The 20,041-nt window shown below is 43.7% G+C and overlaps 1 protein-coding gene across 4 annotated transcripts in view; it reads left to right on the top strand.

The window, feature by feature from the left end:
- Positions 1 to 20,041, top strand: part of apba2b (amyloid beta precursor protein binding family A member 2b) — a 69,869-nt gene that overhangs the window by 18,317 nt on the left and 31,511 nt on the right. For all 4 annotated transcript variants that reach the window (XM_082969454.1, XM_082969458.1, XM_082969457.1 and 1 more), the window contains one exon: positions 4,903 to 4,951. The gene's annotated coding sequence lies outside the window, so the exon portion shown is untranslated. The remainder of the gene's footprint in view (positions 1 to 4,902; positions 4,952 to 20,041) is intronic.

Below are 20,041 nucleotides of genomic sequence, written 5' to 3' on the forward strand. Positions count from 1 at the left end.
AGTTGGCTGGATGTACTTTGGGGGTTGGACCATTCTTGATACACACAGGATACTGTTGAGATTGGAAAAACTCAGCAGTGTTTATAGTTCTTGACACAAACTGGTGCACCTGACACCTACTACCATACCCCGTTCAAAGGCACTTACATATTTTGTCTTGCCCATTCACCCTGTGAATGGCACACATACACAATCCATGTCTCAATTGTCTCGAGGCTTAAAAATCCTTCTTTAACCTGTCTCCTCCCCTTCATCTACACTGACTGTAAATTTAACAAGTGACATCAACAAGGGATCATAGCTTTCACCTGGATTCAGCTGATCAGCCTATGTCTTATAAATAGCAGTTCTTAATGTTTTGTACACTCCGTGTATATAGCTAAGTCATTGTTACTCATTGTGTATCTGTTATTATGTGTTTTACTTTTACATTATTTCTCTATTTTCATTCTCTCTGCATTGTTGGAAAGGGCCTGTAAGTAAGCATTTCACTATTAGTCCACACCTGTTGTTTACGATGCATGTGACAAATACAATTTGATTTTAATTATTATGTGGATTATAATTCATGGATATTTTTTTTGTAGGGGTTGATACATTTTATGTTAGGGCAAATCAAGTCTGACATTTTTAAATGGAAATTACAAACATTAGAAGCCTTTTTAAACCTTGAATACACTACAAGTATGCATATCCTGCTTTGTAGGAAAATTCTAATCAACAAAGGAGTGATCAAATTAAGAACCTACATCTGTAGCTAGCTACTATATTAGGCTATATGTTTTCACCACATGTCAAATGTAAAAATTTGACAGGCCTACTGATACTGTAAATTTGGCACAGTATTTTGGTTTTCCGTATTGCAGTAATGTACTGTAGTTGGTTATTGCTAGATAATGCATTCAGATTGATTTTGAGTTGTTGCAGGTGTTGGTAGCTCTCCTCCCATCAACAGAACACGTGTCATTTGTTGGCGTCTCCAGCGACTGATCTGAATGGTCTTATGCAGAGAAGTAGCAGCTGCAGTGTACTGCAGTGTGAGTGGGGCCTCTGGGACCAAACGGAGCCCCAGGGCATGAGATGATACTGCAACCAGAGCACAATGTGACTGCCTGGCTGAGCGGGAGAGACAGTGGTGTTGCTGACACTTTATCTGTCTGAGAAAAGGAGAGAGTGTGTGTGTGTGTGTGTGTGTGTGTGTGTGTGTGTCTGCATGCTTTCGTGTGTTTGTATTGTATGTGTGTGCGTGTGCAGGTCACATTGCAGTCGCCAGAGATAATGTGCTGATTGTTTTGTGCCTAGAGAAGTTGAGCAAACCAGAGGCAATGTCCCAGCTAAACTTCCAATACCTGAAGAGGAGGTGATAATATATTCTTCTCTTCCTCCTAACTGGCACTGTGTTCTCAGTAACATGCACAGTTGGTTGTTTTCTCTCTCTGTCTTTTTCTGCAAAACTGTGTCTTCCCCTGGGAGGATGAGTCACACAGCGCTGCTTACTATTGGCTCAAAGCAGTTTAATCCTCAGATGGAACGTGGGCATTGTTTGGTAGATCGCTCAGCTTGGTGCTACTTGTTCATACATTAATCATCTGGCAATGCTTCTTCTGGCACTATCAGTTCTCCTAAGCATTTAGATTTGCTGCAGTAATGCTATTGATCTTGATCAGATTTTTCTTGATTAGATTTTTCTGTGTGCCACACATAACAATGATTTATTTATACCCTGTCTTAAACCAAATGATGGTTGATAATTCAAATGGCTGAACAATGCGATTGGACACAGGCAGGGGGGCACAGAACAACACTTAGGTGTGCTGGTTAGGAATAGTCTGTCAGACTGCGCCAGGGTTTATGACATGGGGTAATAGAAGGAGTGGGCCCGCATGGCCTCTGAGGACCCACGGTGGCAGCCTGACCGTGAACATCAGCACTCTATAGTCATGGCATCTCCCACATGCTCGTTGAGTGACACTCATCTCTCCATGTTGTCAGCAGGCTCACCTCATCCCTTCTCTTCCCTCCTCCTCTCCCCTGACAAACTAACTGTCCCTCTGAAGCTGGATGGATCCTCTCTAGGCTCTAATTGTGGAGTGGAACATGAATGTGGATGTGGAAGCGTTCCTTCACAGACAGGATGTGGGGCTGAGATTTATACTGGCTGGACTCTGCTACAGTAGCCTATCTGACACAGCTTGTGACTCCAGCCATTTGTCAAGATTTGCCGGAGAATCTGCCCTGTTTCCACCGGGGTATGTCAATAGCTGCAGATGACAACCTCTCCTGGAAGGCAAAGTAGGATGCAACTTGTTAGAATGCAGGAAACCTATTCCCGTATCCTTCTGTATTCAAGATGGAGGCACAAACACCCCAGAAAACAATTCTGTAACTTCACACTGAGGGCCCAGGGCATCAGTCTTGTTTGTCCTGGTGTTGTTTTACTTTGAAGCACCTCTCCCCTTCACTATCAGCTGATGTTGGTAAAGGGAGACAGGCTGTTTTATGACATCAAAGAAGCAGCCCAGCTTTAATCAGCACTCCAGCCTGAGCACGAACAGAAGCTATCTCTGGATAGGAAGATGTGGTAAGATAACATTAGCGTCTCTGTGCTGTGGTGTTAGCCTTGATTAGTGTAAGGAATCTCTTCAGCGAGGTTGGCGTGTCCAAATGGGTCTCAGTAACAATGCGATGTGCAAATCCAGTGCCACCTGAAGCCTTGAGGGGAGGAAGGATGTGTCGGCACAAGGCTTATCATGCAGAAAACATCTGGCCAGAGGGAGGTGTGTTTCTAAAAGAAACAGGTGTGTGTGTGTGTGTGTGTGTGTGTGTGTGTGTGTGTGTGTGTGTGTGTGTGTGTGTGTGTGTGTGTGTGTGTGTGTGTGTGTGTGTGTGTGTGTGAGAGAAAACAGTCAAGCAGCAGAATCCTCTTCCCGTGCTGCCTGTCAATTGTCAATCCCACCATCTCCTTCTCTCCCTCACTTTCTGCCTCTGCTCCCTCTCCTTCTCTCCCTCCCTTTCTTCCTCTGCTCCCTCTCCTTCTCTCCCTCCCTTTCTGCCTCTGCTCCCTCTCCTTCTCTCCCTCCCTTTCTTCCTCTGCTCCCTCTCCTTCTCTCCCTCCCTTTCTTCCTCTGCTCCCTCTCCTTCTCTCCCTCCCTTTCTGCCTCTGCTCCCTCTCCTTCTCTCCCTCCCTTTCTTCCTCTGCTCCCTCTCCTTCTCTCCCTCCCTTTCTTCCTCTGCTCCCTCTCCTTCTGTCCTTCCCTTTCTGCCTCTGCTCCCTCTCCTTCTCTCCCTCCCTTTCTTCCTCTGCTCCCTCTCCTTCTCTCCCTCCCTTTCTGCCTCTGCTCCCTCTCCTTCTCTCCCTCCCTTTCTTCCTCTGCTCCCTCTCCTTCTCTCCCTCCCTTTCTGCCTCTGCTCCCTCTCCTTCTCTCCCTCCCTTTCTGCCTCTGCTCCCTCTCCTTCTCTCCCTCCCTTTCTGCCTCTGCTCCCACTCCTTCTCTCCCTCCCTTTCTGCCTCTGCTCCCTCTCCTTCTCTCCCTCCCTTTCTGCCTCTGCTCCCTCTCCCCATTATGGTGCCAGCAGAATAGAGCTCCTTAATGAATCAGAATCTTTATTTATTTTTATTTTATTTCACCTTTATTTAACCAGGGAGGCCAGTTGAGAACAAGTTCTCATTTACAACTGCGACCTGGTCAAGATAAAGCAAAGCAGTGTGACAAAAACAACACCACAGAGTTACACATAAACAAACGTACAGTCAATAACACAAAAGAAAAATAGAAAAATCTATGTACAGTGTGTGCAAATGTAGGGAGGTAGGCAATAAATAGGCCCTAAATAATTACAATTTAGCATTAATACTGGAGTTACAGATGTGCAGATGATGATGTGCAAGTAGAAATACTGGGATGCAAGAGGGTAAGTAATAATATGGGGATGAGGTAGTTGGGTGTGCTATTTACAGATTGGCTGTGTACAGGTACAGTGATCGGTAAGCTGCTCTGACAGCTGATGCTTAAAGTTAGTGAGGGAGATATAAGACTCCAGCTTCAGGGATTTTTGCAATTCGTTCCAGTCATTGGCAGCCGAGAACTGGAAGGAAAGGCGGCCAAAGGAAGTGTTGGCTTTGGGGGTGACCAGTGCAATATACCTGCTGGAGCGCGTGCTATGGGTCGGTGTTGCTATGGTGACCAGTGAGCTAAGATAAGGTGGGGCTTTACCTAGCAAAGACTTATAGGTGACATGGAGCCAGTGGGTTTGGCGACAGATATGTAGTGAGGGCCAACCAACGAGAGCATACAGGTCGCAGTGGTGGGTAGTATATGGGGCTTTGGTGATAAAACGGATGGCACTGTGATAGACTACATTCAGTTTGCTGAGTAGAGTGTTGGGGGCTATTTTGTAAATGACATCGCCGAAGTCAAGGATCGGTAGGATGGTCAGTTTTACAAGGGCCCGTACTCAGTAATCACATCACACTTTTTTTTCTCCTCTCTTAAATGTGTTAGTGCTTTGGTTTGTTGCTAATCTAATGGCATACTAGTTCCTTTCAGGATGCTCCCTCCAACCCAGAGATAAGTTCAAAGTGCTCTTTGTTGAGTGCATTGACATGAGGATCTGATCAGCTGTGACAGGAAGCACCCTGAGAGCATGTGATGTCTACATGTGCTCATCTCACCTGTTAAAGATTGGGCTTTTTGGGCTTCTCATCTTTATTTGTGCGGTGTTGCTTAAAAAACAATTTGGAAATCTTGCTGTGAGTGGTGCAGTAATGATGTTGTTTTGGCCCAAAAGCCAGACTACTATATTATCAAGGGATTGAGGGGTTGTGATAGATCAAGGCTTTACTGTCTGAGCTGAACAAGTTGCCCCTTCACCATACTCAGCCTTGTACTCTTTATGTTTCAGGAGTGCACCTGGGAAATAGACCACGTCATCCACCAACCTACAGCTATTGGTGAGTATTTATACCTTTTTTGGTATTTCTGCTTTCCAGCATTAATGGGTTTCATTCTCATGGTTGTTACAGATGTGCTGCTGCTGTTGTTTAAACTAGGGGCTTTATTAGACAGAAAGGTGGGATCAGGTGCACATCTCAATGACAACGGGTGCATTTAAAAAGGTGGTCAGTAGTCCTATCCTCTGTCATTGAATGTGTTCTGTTAAACTAATTAGGGGCGGCAGGTAGCCTAGTGGTTAGAGCGTTGGGCCAGTAACCGAAAGGTTGCTGGATCGAATCCCCGAGCTGACAAGGGGAAAAATCTGAACAAGGCAGTTAACCCACTGTTCCCCAGTAGATCGTCATTGTAAATAAGAATTTGTTCTTAACTGACTTGCCTAGTTAAATAAATGTTAAATAACATTTAAAAAAATGAGGCCTCCTGCAGGGGTGGGGGCTGCGATTTAAAATAAAAATATAGGACAAAACACACATCACGACAAGAGACAACACTCCATACAGACCTAAGACAACAACACAGCATGGCAGCGACACATGAAAACACAGCATGGCAGCGACACATGAAAACACAGCATGGTAGCAACATATGACAACATGTTAGCAACACAACAACATGGTATCAACACATGTACTGTCAACTGTGGGACCTTGTATAGACAAATCATGTAAAATCAATTGAGTTTACCACAGGTGGACTCCAATCAAGTTGTAGAAACATTTCAAGGATGATCAATGGAAACAGGATCTGAGCTCAATTTCGAGTCTCATAGCAAAGGGTCTGAATACTTATGTAAGGTATTTCTGTTTTTTATTTTTATTTCCAAACATTCTAAAAACGTGTTTTCTCTTTGTCACTAAGGGGTATTGTGTGTAGATTGCTGAGGATTTTTATTTATTTAATCCGTTTTAGAATAAGGCTAACTTAACAAAATGTGTAAAAATTCTTGGGAGTCTGAATACTTTCCGAAGGCACTGTATGTGTATTTTAACCCAATAATGGTTGAAATTACAAAGTTTAAGCTGCCTATCAATCATTGTTTTGCGACCAGTGGACAGCCAGTGAAAAATGCGCACTTGCAACAGCTACATAGTGCGGATCCCAGCCTATGGAATAAAGGTTTGAGGGTGTTCCTACCTTCTAAACTCCTCCATGGTATTGTGCTCCATACTTTCAAAAACGACTTTAATTTAAGGAGACCAAAACTGGTGCCTTTATTGCTCAATCTAATATGTGCTGATTCAAAACAAAATATCCATAGGCGTAACATACATATGCTCAAACTCGCACACTTTTGACAGACTTAAAGGGGCAATATGTAGTTGCTACATCCATTTTCAGACTTATAAGTTAATAATATACTGTATGCTCATTAATTCTTTAAGAATATAACTTATAAATGCCTCATTAGCTTAGTTCAACTGTCACACCCCAGGAGAAGCTTGTTTTAATCCAATGTTTGTAAACATTGTAAATGTAAACAAGCACTGTATAGCCTCAAAACACGGTTGAAACAATACTTTTGATGTCATGGATGGTCAGACCTTGCATCCATAGCTCTGCCTATTCATGTGAGAGTGGTTACAGGCCCATCCCTCAGTGTTTTACCAAAACAGAGGCAGGGTGACCCTTGGTTATTGTTTCAACTGTGGATTCTCCCTTTAAGCAGACTCAAATTATCGAGTTATCAAAGTGTCACCAACAACAAAAACGTAAACAATAGGCCTATAGCAAATGCAGTATATGGCATAAATTTTTCACATGCAAATAGCACTTTTTGGTAGTGCTCAAGACATGCCATTCCATGAGAGCAGCATTTATTTTTCAACTCGAAGCAATGAGCCTAATCAGTCCTCCATGACAATAAAATCATAAACAGCTTTTGGGTTATGCTCAGGTAAAACAGTTTGGCTAATCTATATCTCCAAGTCCTATTCTTGAAGATCAAGGGGCATAGTCATAGGAAGTAAGGTTTGCTGAGGGTGCTGCAGCATCCCCTGAAAAATCGGAACAATAATTGTATTTTTTTTCTCACGAGCAGTGCACTGGGTCTTTACTAGTCCTGTATATTTACTCGTCCCCCCCAAAAAAATCGCTGCACCCCCACTCCCAAACATCTTTCTGCAGCTATGTCAAGGGGTATTACACTGTTTAGAATGACTGGAAATATGACAGCGTTTTTAACCTGATCGTATTATGATCTGTAGTAAAAAGCAGTGGGTTAGAAGCCTACGTAACCAACCCATAAAGTAAAATGCAACATCCATTTATGGCCATCTATGTAAACTATAACATTGATTTATCCTGCAATAGATGTTGTTCAATTGTTTGTTCTTTTTTTGTCTTATTCTAATCAATGCCTCTTTTTTTCAGGGGCAGAACAGATTTTTACCTTGTCAGCTCGGGGATTTGATCTAGCAACCTTTCGATTACTGGCCCAACGCTCTAACCACTAGGGAAAAAGTAATCCCCCTCTTAAGGGGAAAGTAATCAGATTACGGTACTGAGTTTGGGTAATCCAAAAGTTACATTACTGATTATAATTTTTGGAAAGGTAACTAGTAACTGTAACGGATTCCATTTAGAAAGTAACCTTCCCTACCCTGCAGACCATGGCCTCTTGTGTATTTCCACATTAGGAGAATCAGATGCATACACAGTAAAATGACCAAGTAAATTGAACTCTAATTGAAGAAAATCTAATTCTGCCACAGATAACATTTGGTCCCAGTTTAAAAAGAGTAAAAGGTACTCTGGCAACAGTTCTTTTTTTCAGAGTCGTATATGCTCAATTTAGTGTTGATATTTAACTCTGCATCATTGCGTTTCACTCCGTACAGTATTAATTGAAAATAACTCTCTTTAATTCACTGCAGTGTTGTTCAGTACTCTAGAGTTATTTATTTAGAGTAATGTTAACTCTTACAATATAATCACGAGTTAATTCATCTCCTATGGCCTCAAACTCAACACTATTTGGGGGTTTATATGGTCCCATTTAAGGTGTAATGTATCATTTAAATATTTCTTGTCATATTATGGTGGCTTACAATCGGACATCCAATCTCTATTGCAGGACTCATCAAGTACATTCAGCCCGTTTTTTTCTTTTTTTTTCTTGAGCGGATGGTCAGGGGGCGGGAACATGATTACAAATAATTTGTGCAAATTAACCGCAATGAGACCAAACAGATCTAATATTTGACAACAATATTTTCAGTTCCAACCTTGCTTACATTTGTATATGGTCACATACAGTATACCTCTCTGTTATGTGTGAGAATACTTTGGATCAGATTTCCCAAATCTAAATCACTTGGAGCTGATTTGCTGGTGTTTTCACAGTATTTTATGTCTAACAAGTAATAACAAATACACTGAACAAAAATATAAATGCAACATGTAAAGTGTTGGTTTCATGAGCTGAAATAAAAGATCACCAACATTTTCCATACACACAAAACGTTTATTTCTCTCAAACTTTGTGCACAAATTTGTTTATGTTCCTGTTAGTGAGCGTTTCTCCATTGCCAAGATAATCCATCCACCTGCCAGATGTGGCATATCAAGAAGCTGATTAAACAGCATGATCATTACACAGGTACACCTTCTACTGGGGAGAATAAAAGTCCACTCTAAAATGTGCAGTTTTGTCAAACAACGCAATGCCTCAAGTTTTGAGGGAGCGTGCAATTGGCATGCTGACTGCAGGAATGTCCACCAGAGCTGTTGCCAGATCATTTCATGTTCAGTTCTCTACCATAAGCCTCCTCCAATGTCGTTTTAGAGAATTTGGCAGTACGTCCAACCAGCCTCACAACCGCAGACCACGTGTAAACACGCCAGCCCAGGACCTCCACATCCGGCTTCTTCACCTGCGGGATCGTCTGAGACCAGCCACATGGACAGCTGATGAAATTTAGGCATATTTATGTCTGTAATAAAACACTTTTGTGGGGAAAACCTCATTCTGATTGGCTGGGCCATGCTCCCCAGTGGGTGGGCCAGTCTCCCAAGTGGGTGGGAGTCCATAGACTAGGGCCTAATGAATTTATTTCAAGTGACTAATTTCCTTACATGAACTGTAACTTAGTAAAATCGTTGAAATTGTTGCATGTTGAGTTTATATTTTTGTTCAGTATAAATACAAATAAATAAATACAATTAGTATTTTATGGCACAGAAAACTTGGAGGGCCAAATAAAATCACAGGCCACCAGTTGGGGATCCCTGCTCTATTGGTATCCATTTAAGAGGGAGGATATCCAGCAATTTTACATCAACCACATCAGAATGTATGTCAGAACAGGGAGGCGAGTACTGTTGCTAGAGATGGCCTACATCAGGCCTCCCGAATGGTGCAGCGGTCTAAGGCACTGCATTGCAGTGCTTGAGGCATCACTACAGACCCGGGTTCGATCCCGGGCTGTGTCACAACTGGCCGTGACCGGGAGTCCCATAGGGCGGCGCACAATTGGCCCAGCGTTGACCGGGTTAGGGGGAGGGTTTGGCCGGGGGGGCTTTACTTGGCTCATCGTGCTCTAGCAACTCCTTGTGACGGGCCCGTCACCTGCAGGCTGACTTTGGTAGTCAATTGAATGGTGTTTCCTCCAACACATTGGTGCGGCTGGCTTCCGGGTTAAGAGGGAAGGTGTAAAGAAGGTTTGGCGGGTCATGTTTCGGAGGACGCGTGATTCGACCTTCGTCTCTCCCGGGCCCGTTGGGGAGTTGCAGTGAACTAGAGACGAGATCCTAATTGGATATCATGAAAAAGGGGTACAAAAATAAGAGATGACCTACATCATGAAAACTGGAACGATTGCAATAAAGCCAACCGTTAATAGATTAGATTAATTTAGGAAAATGTATGTTACATATCATTGTGTAGCATCAGATCAAAAACAATCAATGGACCCCTTGAAAACACAGATATTAAAATAAACAATTAAAAAAATCTACCTGCAACAGAGCATGCTGGGAAATATGACAATACTCCATAGTTTTAACTCCTTGTCTCTGGTTACTCTTAGGGCATTTTCACACACAGTTTTGAGCTATAGTTTGAATCAGAGTTCCACCATGATATATTTTTTCATTTTGACAAATTGGTTTCACGTTGCCAAATGTCAAACGAACAAAAATTCATAAACAAAACCACATTTCCATTGCATGTAATTTGTTTATGTAGTTAAATCCATTTAAGATTAATTATCATGAAGCATCACTTGTGTGTCCCAATTTTCATATTACTTTCTCTTTGGTCTTTTAACAACATGCGGGAGGAAACATCGCAATAGCACCTCTAACTGCGACGTGAATAGGCTTACATTCAGTAGGTTATATTCAGTAGCCTATATCCCCTGTATAGCCCCGTCTCCCCTAATCTGCATCAGATACACTCATAAATGTGCTGGTACTCACAGAATGTTTCAGATATATCAAGTTTCATGAAATGCTCGCAGTCAAACAAACAATAATAATAATGTGGGACTCTGGTTCTTTTCCTGTGTTTGGTCCTGACAGCGTTCTCACCTGCAGCGAATCACACCAAGGTACAAATTGAATCAGACCGAGCGAACCACAGTGTTTGTTTAGTCCGGACCCGAGTGTGGATAGAGTGTTCACACCAGTCCAAACCAACCAAACTAAGGGGATAAACTCACTAGAGTTCGGAAAAAAACGAACCAAACAAATTTGGTGTGAAAGCCTCCATAATGTAGTTAAATGTACTCAGTCCCAATCAACTCCAGTTATCAATACTAAGTCCAGGGAGCATATCAATCTGTTAAGGGTAAAGATAACTCAAGTTAATTTAACTTGAAATGTTTTTACTCTGTGATTTTAAACTCTCCTTGATTGACTGTGTATTCAGATATGTGTGACGTGACCATACAGAACATAATCAGGACAGGTTCTCCTATTTACATGAACAATATGATTCGGGTGGTGAAAATCTGTCTTCCTATTTCCATATTTCTGCTCGCTTTCAGCCAAAAAGCCCATGATTGATTGAGCGCTAAAGAGGATTAGCCTATTGGCTGAAAAGGAGAGGAGCTGCTGTGGGTTGCTTGCTGTACCCATGGAAGCAGAATGGCTGGCTGTGATGTGGCCCTCCAGAAGGCTGTGTTTCTGAGCCAGATAGCACTATGACGGGGCCCAAGACTCTGCCTGCCTGTCCACTCTCTGTTTCTTATCCTGTAGGCCTATAATCTCTTCTCAAATACTCCCCATCCGTCTGCATGTCACTGATAGTGTATGGGAATTGCACGCGTGTCATGGGGCCCATGCTTCCATAAACGTTCCAACACGTTTTGGGCTGACTGCATTTAGCGGCAGAGTCACTCGTGTGTTTGGTGGAGTCTATCATCTGTTGAAACAGTGCTTTACAGATCATGATTAAAAGCTTGAATAACTGAGGAGATGGCTGACATCAACATCTAGCTAGTTGAATCATTTAAAAGCCATAAGTGTAAACTGATGATATGCTACTCACTATAATGATACGTTTCTAATCCTCTGTGCATTCGATGCCAAGGAATCGTATTGACTGTGAAGTGTGGAAAGGAAGTGCCCTGGCCTGTCATCATGTATGCTGTTGAATATGGAATCAATTCCTCCCACTTTTCCCAAGGAATATTATTTGGGACTACTCTAAGGAGAAATAGACTTGTTGAATACGCCCCTCTTCATTGTCAGTTTTTCAAAGGAACATTTTTCCTTGCTGACTATTTTAACTTTGTATAACATAATGTGTATGTCTTGAGCTGGCTGGCTGGCTGGCTGGCTGGCTGGCTGGCTGGCTGGCTGGCTGGCTGGCTGGCTGGCTGGTGTGTGTGTGTGTGTGTGTGTGTGTGTGTGTGTGTGTGTGTGTGTGTATTCATCCATTGTGTGTGTGTGTGTGTGTGTGTGCTGTCTTGCATATCCTCTTACTTATACTCATTTAGGCAATTTAGTCTTACTGAGGACACACGTTGTATCTAAATGAATTAGATCCTCTGGGAGAAGCGTGAACAAACAGAAGGATAATTTAATATTTCAGACCATGCAAATCACGCCCGTTTTTCTGTTGAGGCGGAGGCAGTTACAATTCTATAGCCTGACTGCAGTTTGCAGACACTAATAGGAATAGTGGTGCTCAGGGGCAGTTGCTAGTGTGGACATTAAAGTGTGTCTAAGTTTGCTCAACTGAATAGAGGGTTTATATGCTAATAAAACCCTTCAGCTGTAGCCCCTTTATACTAGTTGTGAATACCAAATAGATCCCCACCTTAAAAATGCAGTCGTTCATTATCATTTCTACCTGTTTCTAAGCAAATATCCAACGAACACCCAAGCAAAGGTGCTTTCTCCCTTTTTACAATGCTTGTAATGTCAAGGTCCTCTATTATTATGAAACATGAGGTCTTTACCAGATTTGGTGATGGCATGACATACATGCCCAGAAGGGAAGCTGGGTTTATAGAGACAGACTGAATGGAGCTGCAGAGCTTTGTGATATAAGGGGATTGCAATCAGAGCCCAGTAATCCATCCATCCAGACCTCCAGCATCATCAGTGGATCAGAAGCAGAGCTACAGTACAGTATGCCTGGCCAGAGGGGCGAGGACGTCACTCGTTCCCACCAGGGACTCTGTAGTTCATCACGTTTTTTCATCACAATCTTTAGCGCTCGGGGACCCAAAATGCAGTCACTGATGTGATGCCTTGAGATGGTTGGGCAATGTTAATATGCCACCATCTCCTCTGTTTAAGCACTGCTGCTGTCGCTCCTGTTTCCTTCCTCATTCGTCACCGCGCCTCGCCTTCCCTCGCTTTGTTTTGTTCTTCTTTAATCTATTCTGTGTTTCATCCCAAGATGAGATGCTGTGACTCTCGGAGAAGACGATGCATTTTAAAGACAATGGTGGCAGAGTGAAACACAGGCTTCTCTGAGAAACAAGTGGAACCTTTCATCCAGAATCCCCTCCAAACTGGTGACAGCATCAACACTGAGACAAGCCAGATACTGAGCCGTGTGCCTAAAGGGGATGGGAGAGCTGTAGATCTTTGAGATATATCTGTCTCTCAGTCTCTTTTGTCTGCGATCTGTCTCCATGTCTTCGGTTTGGAAGCTATTGAATAGTCCAGCTTTTGACCTACTCCTTTCACCCTGTCCTGTGCAGTCTTGTCTTCATTCCTGATGGTCCCTGCCGTCTTCATCCCTTCTTCATTGGCACTTCCCCGGTGTTTGTAGGTTGTAGTTATTGCAGTGTCATAAACACTAGCTATTGGCTACAGATGCTCATGCACACTGACAACTCTGGGATCAGCCATTAGAGCCCCCTGCTGCTAGCAACCTGGTGGAGAGCATGTAGTGTCTAGACCAGGCATCCAGAGTCTGCCATGTACATCAGAACAAAAAAAAGCATTGCATGACTGTCCTAGACATGCATTAGCACACCTTTGATTCAGGAATCTGGGTTCTGTTGAATGACTTCCCATTAAAGTAAGGCGTTCTGTTCCTACTAGCACAGCTTGCAGGGAGTGATGGAGATTGGAGAGGTCCCAGAATAACACAGGGCTTGCTAAAACACCACCCCTTTCTTAAAATAGCTTTGAATCATGCATTATTCGTACTGGGACTGCCGGTGCTGTCAAGCAGCATTTTCTGCGATGCTTATTGTCTCCCCTTGTTTTCTTCAGGCCCTGCAATTTGAAAAAGATTCCCTCAACTCATTTCCATAGCTTTGTGTTTGTTATTGGGTGACTAATGACTCCCCCTTCTACAGTGAAGAAACATTAAAGAATGCTTATTACATTCATTCTGTTTCTTATCTTCCTCAGTGTTAGAATTGGTTGTTGCTGGCTGTTGCCGTGCACACAGAGAGAGCGAGAACGTGGCGCCGACACTCCTCTAGAGATGGGGAAGTAGATTCCAATATCCCAGCCCGCCTCTCTCTGTGTCACGCTGTGTCCCCTGGGCCCACTAAAGCGTGAAGGATGCTTGAAGGGGGGCGCTGACAGGTCCTCCAGAACCTGCTAGTGCTACACGTGTCCCTCTTATCGATCAGGATCGATATCTTCAGCTAACAGGGCCACACCTAGAAACAGAAGAATACATTTGCAATAATACAAAGCCACATAAAGACATGCACTCACACTGATACACACAAAAAGAACCAGACAACCATGGGCTGGGCTGATAATAGAATCCCTGGATCTTCCTCCATTTTTATTTTGTTCTTGTTGATAATGGGCCATTCTCCTGGATGATGAATGGTTAAGCCTCGGCCTCTCTAATGTCCAGTAGTGAGAACTGGAAGGGCCAGTTCACTCATCAAATGCACAGATGGTGTTTTGTGTAAGATGTCAGGGTTCATGAGCAGTGTGTGTGTGTATGTGAGATATTATAAGATGTGTGTAGGTATGCTTTTCAGAGTGTGTGTGAAGGCTGATGAATAATTAATCCCTGGCTTTCCATGTGGAGGCTGTTAGTGACTGAAATCAGGAGATATTTCATGTGTGGATGGCTGCTACCAAACTGCAGTACTGGGCACAGCCATTACTATTGTGACTGTGGGTTTGATAAGGGAACATTTACTGTCCTCCCCCTCCTCATATCGCTGGGTATTGAGGTGTCATTGAATACAATGAACATCACTATTTTCAATGACTGTTATTAACATTTTCCTCAACCCCTGTCAATTCTTTCTCTTCCATTCCATCTCTCTTCTGCATATGATTCTTTGCTCATTCCAAACAAACCTCTGTACAGTATAAAGGAGAAACTACAGTGACAAGGCCCTCCATATACCATCAGGTCAAACATGTGTTACTATTCATAAAACATTCATTCCGATCGACACACATCACACAGCAAATCCATGCCAGGTTATGCATACCTAGTACACTGAGATGTGCTTTGTACAGATGTAGGATCTTCATTTGAGCCAGTTTGCTACAGCAGGAAATAATCTTGCAGTGACAGGAAATGTGAATTGTTAGGTGGATACTAATTAATAGACATTGTTTCGTAAGGGAAAATCAAGTCTAAAATGTCAAAGTGGAAATTACAAACTTCAGAGGACTTGAAGGGAATTTCTCCTGCAACAGGGTGATCAAATTAAGATCCTACACCTGTACTATAAATCACCTAGCTAATGGTGTTTCAAACCTGTGTAATGCAATTTTTTTGAATAGCGTTCGCTAATTGGCAACAAATCAGAGTGTTAACTGCTGTTTTAATTATTTGTGTCGAACTATGTATTCTCCAGATGAGTGCTACTGTCTCTCTCCTCTCTGTCTCACACCTCCTCCTCCTCCTCTCAGTACATCCTTCAGTGCTCTCAAGAGTCTATTCCATTGGCTTCCCTAGTATGATTTATGACCATCCTTGCCTCTAATAGGCTAAAGCATGGACCATGCCATGGTGGAGGAAATGTGTGAAATGGCACTGATCACCAGGGGATGATGATTAGAATGGTAACGAGGATTGTGATGCGACCTGTTATAGATACAGTATAGCCTACGACTTCCCATAGTATCAATATGATCGCAACCAGCGATACTATCTCACTTTCCTAAGCAAATGTGAACGAGTTGGTACACAGTAAGAAACGCTCTCATCTAGCTGAAACTGTATGGTGTATTAGAGCTGAGAGGACAGGAGTTCTGGGGCAGATACAGCAAACTAGCGCAAAAATAATATTGAGATATTGTTAAAACGATACGATACCATATATCGTCCAAAATAATATCCAGATATGTAACTGTATCGATTTCCCCCCCATCGCCAGCTGGCTGTGGCTATGGTGACTCAGAGGTAGTCTTAGATATCCCCGACCTTGGAGAAACGTAAGCCTATAGGCAACGGCACAAGGTCTGGTGAGGCTGTCAGCTTTTCTCTGACATTTAGAAATGGGAAAACATTTTTACAGGGTGGGAGATGGGGTGCTATGGGATTGTTTAAGATACTCTTTGAAGAGGAAAGGGTTTCGGATGTTTTCGGAAGATGTTTTCAGGGGGAAGCTGGTTCTACCATTAGGGTGCCAGGACAGAGAATAACTTGGACTGGGCTGAGGGGGAGCTGCCTTCCCGTAAGGGTGGCAGGGTCAAGAGACCAGAGTTGGCAAAATGGACTGCTCAGGCTGGGGTGTAGGGTTTGAGCATAGCCTGAAGGTATGGAGGGGCAGTTCCTCTTGCTGCTCCGTAGGCAAGTACCATGGTCTTGTAGTGGATGCGAGTTTCAACTGGAAGCCAGTGGAGTGTGTGGAGGAGTGGGGTGACATGGGAGAACTTGGGACGGTTAAACACCAGGCGGGTTTCAGCGTTCTGGATAAGGATGTTGTAGAGCATGCACCTGTAGGAGCGAGTCACTGCTTTGATGTTTGCGGAGAGGAAGGTGGGCCCACATCCAAGCTGAGATATCTGCCAGGCACGTAGAGATGCATGTCGCCACCTGGGTGTCAGAAGGCGGGAAGAAGAAAAGTAGGTGAATGTCATCCGCATAGCAATGATAGGAGAGACCATGTGAGGATATGATGGAGCCAAGTAACTTGGTGCATAAAGAGAAGAGGAGAGGGCCTATAACTGAGCCCTGGAGGACACCAATCATGAGAGTATGTGGTGCAGACACTGATCCTCTCCACGTCACATCTGAGTGGCGCTTCCCCATAGAATTAATTTCAGGGCAAAACCAATTATTCAGTCTTTAACTTTTAATGAGTCCTCTAACTTCAAGTCTGAAATGAAGAGTTATCATATGTTGTCATATGCGCCGAATACAACAGGTGTAGGCTTACTGTGAAATGCTTGCTTACAAGCCTTTTAACCAACAATGCAGTTTTAAGAAAATGAGAGTTAAGAAAATATTTACAAAATAAACTCAAGTAAAAAAAGTTACACAATATAATAACAATAACGAGGCTATATAAAAGGGAATACCGGTACAGAGTCAACGTGCGGGGGGTACAGGCTAGTCGAGGTAATTGAGGTAATATGTACATGTACTGTAGGTAGAGTTAAAGTGACTATGCGTAGATACTAAACAGCGAGTAGCAGTAGTGTGAAAAAAAGGGGGGGGGGGGTCAATGTAAATTGTCTGGGTGGCCATTTTTGATTATTTGTTCAGCAGTCTAATGGCTTGGGGGTAGAAGCTGTTAAGGAGCCTTATGGACCTGGACTTGGCATTCCGGTACCACTTTCCATGCGGTAGCAGAGAGAACAGTCTATGACTGGGGTGACTGATAATTTTTGGGGCCTTCCTCTGACACCGACAAGTATAGAGGTCATGGATGGCAGGAAGCTTGGCCCCAGTGATGTATTGGGCCGTACACATAACCCTCTGTAGCGCCTTACGGTTGGATGCCGAGCGGTTGCCATACCAGGCGGTGATGCAACCGGTCAGGATACTCTCGATGGTGCAGCTGAAGAACTTTTTGAGGATCTGGGGACCCATGCAAATCTTTTCAGTCTTCTGAGGGGAAATAGGTTTTATCGTGCCCTCTTCATGACTGTGTTGGTGTGTTTGGTCCATGATAGACCGTGCCTATAGTAATTAATTAATACTGCACCATTCAACTGAGTACATTACGTGTATTAGTGATTCATTCCAAAACTGTACTGTAGACTATGTAGGAACTGGACATGATTTCAGTTTTAGTCGTAATATACTGCAATTTCATTTTTTTCTTCTTTATCCCAAGATTTGGAAGCACTCCCAAACACTGGCCTAATCCTCCATCAAATATGATTAAACTGAGGTTATCCTTTCTGAGTCCCAACTACACATTTTAATTTCCCCCCCCAAAAAAACATTTTAAAAAGCTAAGCAAACATCAAAGCAGAACTGTTTATATATTGTTTGACCAAGCCTCTTTTGCTTTTCCTTCTAAAACTCCAGCATGTTACGACCTACTCAGTGCAGCGGCTCAAACCCCAGATGGCTGACAGGAAAGACCAGATTTAAACATGCGACTGCAGTGACAGCTCTTTGTGTGTGTCTGTGTGTGTGTGTGCGTGCGTGCGTGATGCAAGTGACAAAGATGGAGTAACCAACAAAAAGCTTTAAAATGGAGAATAGCGAGAGTGAGACATGCTGAGTAAAAAAGAGCGAGAGAAGCGGAGATCAAAACATAGCTGGAGACAGAGGAATTATCTGGTAGCTGCCACTGTGGTTTTCCTTTCACTCTCTGATCCTGCTCCCAAGTGCTTATTCAGAAACACACACATTAATTTTCTTGACAGTCCTCTCAAGGCCGCTGTCAATTTTTTTACTCCTTTTGTCTTGAGTCGTTTTGAGGCCATCTGTAGCATACATTGTGCCCAGTGTCAGCAGCCTGAGAGGGGGTGGTGGTGGTGGGCTGTGGGTAGTGGGGGGTCCTGCCCAGGGCTCTGAGTGTTATTGTTGCCCAGTGGTCAGTGGTGTCGGGGGGCCGGGTGACAGTGTGCCAGGCTCTCAGCAGGCTGCTGTTCACTGTGGGTTAGTGTGTGTGTCTAAGCCATACTCACTTCTCTCCCCAGCCATCCCAGGGCCGTGTGTGTGTGTGTGTGTGTGTGTGTGTGTGTGTGTGTGTGTGTGTGTGTGTGTGTGTGTGTGTGTGTGTGTGTGTGTGTGTGTGTGTGTGTGTGTGTGTGTGTGGTGTGTGTGTGTGTGTGTGTGTTACAGGACAACAGGTGTGTGTTTCCGTATTGCTGAGATGATGATGGACCTCAGCTTTTACAACGGCACTTCCTCTCTCTGTAACGATGATGAGCGCAATAAACCAATAGCATGTGTGCTAATAACCCTGTTCATAACAGCCATAACCCCTCAGGGTATTCTCCTCTGTTCCCTCTGGCTCATCTGCATGGAGGGGATCCAGCTGGCAGTAGCAGGCACCGATCAAACCTTCTGTGTTAGATGGTCCCCAGTACCTCTCCCTCAGGGGCCATTACGCTCTGTGTTCAGCACCGTGGAGCGGAGCTGTCGTCAGGCAGACTTTAAAGAGCGCCGGAGTTCTGTACCGATAGATAACAGAAAGACACACCCTCTTCAGAGGAGCAGAGGGCTTTACGGTCACAAAATGACCTCAACGTACCTTCAATGCTATAGGAGCAGCAGAATGTAGATGGGCTATATTGTTATTATTATTATTATTATTATTATTATTATTATTATTACAATTATTATGTTAGTTTCAGCTCTTATCTTTGGCCAGCCTCCTCATCTGTACCCTCTGGGTCCTTTCCGTCTAATTTTGCTCTGCAAACATCGAAAGGTATTCATGATACTGGTTGGCTCGCTGTCCATCCGGGAGATTAGCAGGTGCTGCAACGCCAACGGTCGGCTGTCAAGCACTGGAGGGAAAAAGCGCTGAAGACCTACCTCAACTGTGTATCTGGCAGCAAGATGTGGGTCTTAGCCAAGACGCTTCAGTTTGTTAGTTGTGTCCTTCAGGGAATTAATTAAAACCATTATACTCAAACCTACTTTCCTCTGAAAGGTTAATTCAACCTTTTCATTCTCCCTTCAGGCTCCCAGTAACGAGTTGGCCACTCTGTCAACCATGTTGGTGTTAAGGTTGGAAAAAAGGCTTTTGAATACAAATACAATTAATCAGTGAAGTGTCTAGCACGTCAATGAAGGAGCGACGCGTTTGAGGCTGCAGATCTAGACTGAGGGTAAAGCACGAGGGCTTTGTGGTGTGGCTGGGGTCTATCTCGGGTGACCTGACCCATGAAAACAAAGAGTTGCCGTGGTGACTGAGTAGGCGTGTCAGGATCCTGGCGGCAGTGCCAGGAGGACGGAGGGGTGGGCAGAAAGACGGGAGGGTTGGGCTGGGTGCTTGTGTTAGGGCCTCTCCTCTCTCTTTCTCCATTTCTCTCTCTCTCCTCTGTCTCTCTCTCTCTCTCTCCCTGCAGTATGTGGGAGGCTGGGGAGAGAACTTCCCTTTTCTCGCTCAGCACAGACGCAAAGGCTTTCTTATAACTATGTGATAACAATACATCACTAGTGGTGTAAAACCTAAATTGAACCACAAATTGTTATGGTAGTGTAATATAACGACACATCCTTTCCCAGATAGATAGAGAAGTGATTCATTAATCCAGCTATAGTTACTGGCACCAAG

Source organism: Salmo salar, chromosome 26, assembly GCF_965601325.2.
Source record: "Salmo salar chromosome 26, fSalSal1, whole genome shotgun sequence".
Taxonomy (NCBI): Eukaryota; Metazoa; Chordata; class Actinopteri; order Salmoniformes; family Salmonidae; genus Salmo; species Salmo salar.